Here is a 5,957-nt window from a genome sequence, read left to right as displayed (position 1 = left end):
GAAACTCTTGCAGGACACTTTCATTTTAACTTAAGGTAACTTGAGTTTATAGCTTTGGCTTTAAAGATTACTAATGATTTACTCATTTCCTTACCATTTAACCAGAGAGGACTTTTTCCCAGGAAGGAATCTGTGTTTATTTAGGGCCTTTGTCTGCGGAGGGATTAAAAGGCAGCCCACCAGCATTGTGAACTTGATGGTAATAAAAGGTCACCAACACACACCATAAAAACGTTCTTACTATGGAATTAATTATACAGTGTAATTTTACAAAGCATTTTGGTAACCCTCCTTTTAGACTTCTGCTGCATCTGATTTTTCCTCAAATGGGGAAGAATTCAATTTTAAGGGTTGTGTGAATGAGGCTGTGTGTATGTGTACAGTGTAATATACTCATCAGCAAGTTCAACTCATTATTTAAAACAACTGTAAAATCCTAGCTGGTTAGATCTGGACATTATAAAGCTTTAAAACTTATATAAAACACTGCAACAGAAGCAACACAATAAAGGAAAAAAGACTAGTTAGCTAAGAAATGCAAATAATTAACTTAAGCATTGTTGCTGTGTTTGGTATTTTTATAGAATATTGCGTATTTTCCAAACCATTAAGCGCTGTTCATGCAGAATCCTGGTATGTTTTCTAAGCCACCAGGTGGCATTGTAGCCTAGCCTGCTCAACATGAGCACTTGATAATTTATGAAAACTTGTACAGAATACAATTCTCCCCTTCACTCCATTTATTTATTTTCCCTAGGTTTTAGGGCGTAATTCATTAATATTCCTTTAAACAGTAGTGATTTAGTGCTACATTTTGTTTACAAACATTAAGAAGTGTTAAAACTACCATACCAGAGTACTTAGTCTTTGGTAAGGCGACAACAACAGAACTGTGTTCCTATATAAGTTAATGAATGAACTTAGATTTGTCTGCTGGGATGCTCACACTAATTTCTTAAAAGCTGTGGAGTGCAGAGGCATAAGAGTATATGTAGAGGAATCCGTATGGTTTCTTGTATCAAGTGTGAAGTTATCTTGGTATCTCCAAAATAAAATTGAAAAAGCAAATTTATGAAATTGTTTTTGAATCTTCTTTTGCCTTACAAATGTTTTCTAGTTACTATTTAGTCATACCCTCCATACTGTTTTAGAAACAGATAAAAGAAAGCACATGGCTATTACAAATAACTAGGAAATAATCTTTCATCACTTAACTAAATTATTACATGGCTAATAACATGTGTCATGTGGCCCATTTGACAAATTTAATACAATAGCATAGACAAAAGTGTAATAAATCCCTAGTCTGCATAAAGGGATTTTTTTTTCCAATCTTGTATTTTTTTGAATGTGTATTTTAATGCTTTCAGCCTAAATGCTATTGCAGTAATTTACCTGCATTTTTACTAAGTGCCACTCCTCTTGTTCTATTGCCCTTTTTCTTAGTGGACACAGCCCATTTTAAGAAATGTATGTTTTCAAATTAAGTGTCTCCGACCTCCCACCGTGTTCAAGTCCAAACATACATGTTTTGCCTTAGTCTGAGTGTCTGAGATGCAGCATACTGAAAATACTAAATATCCAGATACTGAGAGAATAAGAAAAAAAGATGATCATTCAGGTAATGCTTGAAGCAAATAAGTATTTAAAAGTAACATTGATCTGTTTGCTAAGAGGAGTAGTAGTAGAATAGGTAATTGAGGCTTTTGACCCTGGATATTAAACTTTTAAACTTGATACAACAGTCTGCTTTTAAGCTTTGTTGTATACTGATATTGCTACTTACTTAACATCAAAAAGCTGAGGTACTTTGCCTTTATAGATTGTGCCTGTGTTCTGGAATTGCCTCCTGCTGTCCTTGAACTGTTTCTTGGTTTAACGTGTTAGATTTTCTCATCAAAGCTTTTAAGCACAACATTTAGTTAACACTTGCTCTATCAAATCTGATACAGTAGACTGTTTTGGAATAAAACTGTTCTTTTCATTAACAAACACGATAGCTTGACAGGCCTCTTTCCCATTACATCGTGCTTTCCTTGTGTAATGATATGCACATGCAGATTTTACATTGCATGTAATCTTTATATTTGCCCAGTTTGCAGTCATTGCTCTAGGACTAGAGTAAATGACTGTTTTTTGCCAAGATTCCAAAAGTAAACTGGCCTCATTAAAAATAATGGTTGCTGAGGAAAGAATCTCTGTAACTTGGAGTGTTTTTCTTATAGACCTGTTTAATCATAACACAGTTTTGATTCTGTGTCTGCCAGCTCAGTCTGGTGTGACACCACTGCTACTGGGAGCAATAATGAGAATCATAGAGCAGAGGTGAAAAACAGGAATGTCTGGATTAAAGGAAGAAACAATATGAGTATATTTTAAGATCCCCTGCACTAACTGAGTTAGCCTGGTTAAAAAAAAAATTAGGGATTGAGTGAGAAGGGGAGAAGAACGAACTAATAAAATGGATTTTAACATCTTCAGAAAAGAGATTTCTCTTTGACTTTTCATTTGACATAGTAACGCATGTTATGCATATTGAGTCAAAAAGATGCTAATGTTGTGTATTGCTTTGCCCATTTTTAAAGTAGTTTGATAAAACATATTTTAAATTAGAAAATTCAATGACAGTGTATAATGGGAACGTTTAATTACTGTCATCAGTTACACCTACCACCCTTTTAGAGTGGCTGGATTTTATAGTATTTGGATACTTACTGCTTTAAACTTTACAAGAGTTATTTCCTACGTAGACACTTCTGATATTTTTTTCTTTCTGTTTGTAGAAGTTTTTAGCTTTTGGGTTGGTAAAAATGGAAATGCTTAAGCACGCAACATGTGGTCTTTAGAAAATATGTGTTCAACTACTTTATTGGCAGAAATGGGATTTTATAAGATATATAATAATACATATATATAAGGTTGTGTCTGTGCATATGATTTTTTTTTGCAATTGATGTTCCCAGAAATATTTTTTTCTGCCCCTACACGATTTTCAAAAAGTACAGAAAGGTCTTTTCTTAGGGGAATAAAAAAAATTCTGTACACTGCCAAGGACTCTTAAATCCATAACAGATGCACTGGGATCCTACTGCTAAAATAAAATGAAATCCAATTATCTTTTTTAGCCCAACATTGGTTAGTGGTAAACATAGATATCACATTAATGGTACCATGTTAAATTTCTAACCTGTGGTTAATACTCGTGGTGATACATGCTTAGAAATAAATGTAGAGAACAAAATTACTGCTACCTATGTAGAAAACATCCTCCAGCTTTTATAGCAGATGCCCAAGACTATTGCCTTCACCTTTTTTTGGATTAGAGAATCATAATTTTGCAAACCAGGTGTAAAATACACCAGTAAACTGATAACAAGGCAAGAGCTAAGAAGCTTTCACCAGTTCCAGAAACGAAATCTGCAGAACATGCTTTCAAATCGGGATTCCCAACTGACATTGGTTGTATAATAGAGTACTACTGAGAATAGTTACGAACACTATCCCAAAGTAAGTCCTGTTACAGCCTTTCTACTGCACTTAAATTCTTCTGCTTTGTTGAGGGCTGTACCTGGCTGGGCACACTGTGGTGAGACTGCAGATCTTATTCCTCTCAGGACAATGAATAACTATAATAAAAAAATCTCAGCTATGTGGTTCTTGGAAATTTGTTTTTCTTTGCCTAGTACAAATGGTTGGATGACTGCTGTCACAAATAAATGGAAGGGTTCACAGGGAGAGGAATGGATTGCATCATAGAACAGGATGTTATCAACCTGTTCAGCATCCAAGTACTAATTTCGTTTTACAGTGCAAAAGCAGTAATATTCTCCTAGGCAACAGGCAAAGGGTTTCCTCTCTGAAGGAGCAATATACATTCTGGAAGAACAAGCATTTCTGTCTTTTATGGGTTTGTAAACAATGTTGCTGATATAAGCACTTTTGTACTTTTTTGTTTTCTTAAAAATAAAACACCAATTAGGGTGACAACTGGTTAAAAAAAAAAATGGTTCAGGCTTTATTTTAAGTACATCATTTTGTGTTCCCATTTGACTCTTTTTAATGATGTCAGAAATAATATTTAAAGCTAGTACTAGTGCTCATAAACTGTTTAAAGTTCTCACCTATGAACTATATTTTTTTAGGTGTTGGTATATGTAGGGCAAGTTAAGTAGTATGCATGTGTGCATTTATGTCCCTGTTCTTTTCTCTTATCTTACATTGCCCTACTGTACACATCAGAAATGAGCCAATAAAATGAATAACAAAAAGTGTAAAATTTCCTTACAACAACAGGAACCCAAAATAACAATTTTATAATGCCAATGAGGTAGTTGACTGTGTGCATTACTGGGTAATAAGATGTTCTCTGTGTTTACTGCATTCAGCCTTCCACACAAATATGTGTCGAAGCCATAAAATGACAGTAATTGTAGTAGTGTGCACCTTATTTTCTTGCTGGATTATTTCTGCTACATTAATGATTATCCAGTGAATTAATTTTTGTTGCAACTATAAACGTTTACAGAAAGGAGAATTGATAGATTTTCAGTTTGTCAGTAACTTAATTGCGTTGTGATCTCAATTGTTGTGTCCATGTACAGTCTTTTGATGTTTAAAATTTACAACACTGCAATGCCTCACAGTACTGAGAGGACTTTGTAATTATTTATATATAAATAACATATATATATGTGTGTATATATATATATATTAAAGTGTTATGAAAAATGCAGATTAGTGTGATTAGACATTAGGAAAAAAAAAACTATGAAATTGCTTTATTATAAGCCCTTTGTTCCACATAATGTGTTGAATGAGGGATATTTGTGTTCTCAACATAACATCAGTATTTTGCCAGTAAAAATGGACAGGCAAGTAAAATGTTGGAGGCTGTATTGAAGGAAGAAGATTCTCTAAAGAAATTGTAAGGGAAGGTTAAATAAGATCAGCCTAGCTGTCCAAGAAGCTTTAAGTTAGCGTAAAATTTTCTTGCTTGTGTGTGGCGTCATCTGTAGAATTGTTCTTAACGTATCTAACAGTGATCCAGTGATGTGTTGGACTTAATATTTGTATTATCCAACTAATTCTAAAACAGGCTTTGGGATGTGTGTGGGATCCAGAATTGGGTTCATGTATCAACTTCTCCTACAACTTCTCTGAGCACGTGATTTTCACTGAATTTGAGTGAACAAACAGATTGAGTCACAAATTTGCTGAGTTGTCTTTGTCTTGTATTTGTCACTATCCATCCTAAAGGAAAGGTAACAAATAGATCTCTTTCAAAAGTGTGCAGCCTGCAAGGAACTGCTGGCATATCTAGTCAATCATATCCGTAGATGCTCCTGTGAAAATTAAAACAAAACAAAAAACAAACAAACAAAAAAAAACCTGTTCAGATTAGCCATGAATAAGCCCATAACAAAGGAGTTATTTTCTGTGTGTTGGTTGTTCTTTTGTTTTTGTTTTTTTAAGTGGATTATCATATCACAGTGAGAGAAGCTTCCATTCTTTTGAGTTTTGTGTGTCTGTGCACACACTGGCATTAATAACACCTGGGAATTCTGTGAGAATAGAAGCCTAATAATTATCTCTTTGCTGTCAGAGAGCTGGTCTAGTTGATGCTTAGTTTTTGCAATGTGTAATGTCAAGGTTCTATACCAGTAATTAGTACCAACACTTCCCACATACTGAATTTATGGCACTGTGACCACATTTTTACATATGTTGAGGGGATACTTCAGTAACCCTCTCAACATGAGGATATTAAGAACTATGGTATATTATCTTTCCCTGGAAATTTAGTTTGCTGCTTTTTCTTTTTTCTTTTTTTTCCCGTCTGAGAGCAAACGTAATGAGATCAAATTGTATTATGCTGTACTGCTTTCCACTTAATTATATATTGCACTTAGTAAGCACCTTGCTGTTCTGCCAGAGTAATGTTGAGCTGTTTAATACTT

Source organism: Meleagris gallopavo, chromosome 6 (assembly GCF_000146605.3).
Source record: "Meleagris gallopavo isolate NT-WF06-2002-E0010 breed Aviagen turkey brand Nicholas breeding stock chromosome 6, Turkey_5.1, whole genome shotgun sequence".
NCBI classification, from domain to species: domain Eukaryota; kingdom Metazoa; phylum Chordata; class Aves; order Galliformes; family Phasianidae; genus Meleagris; species Meleagris gallopavo.
Note: the sequence above shows the minus strand (reverse complement) of the source record.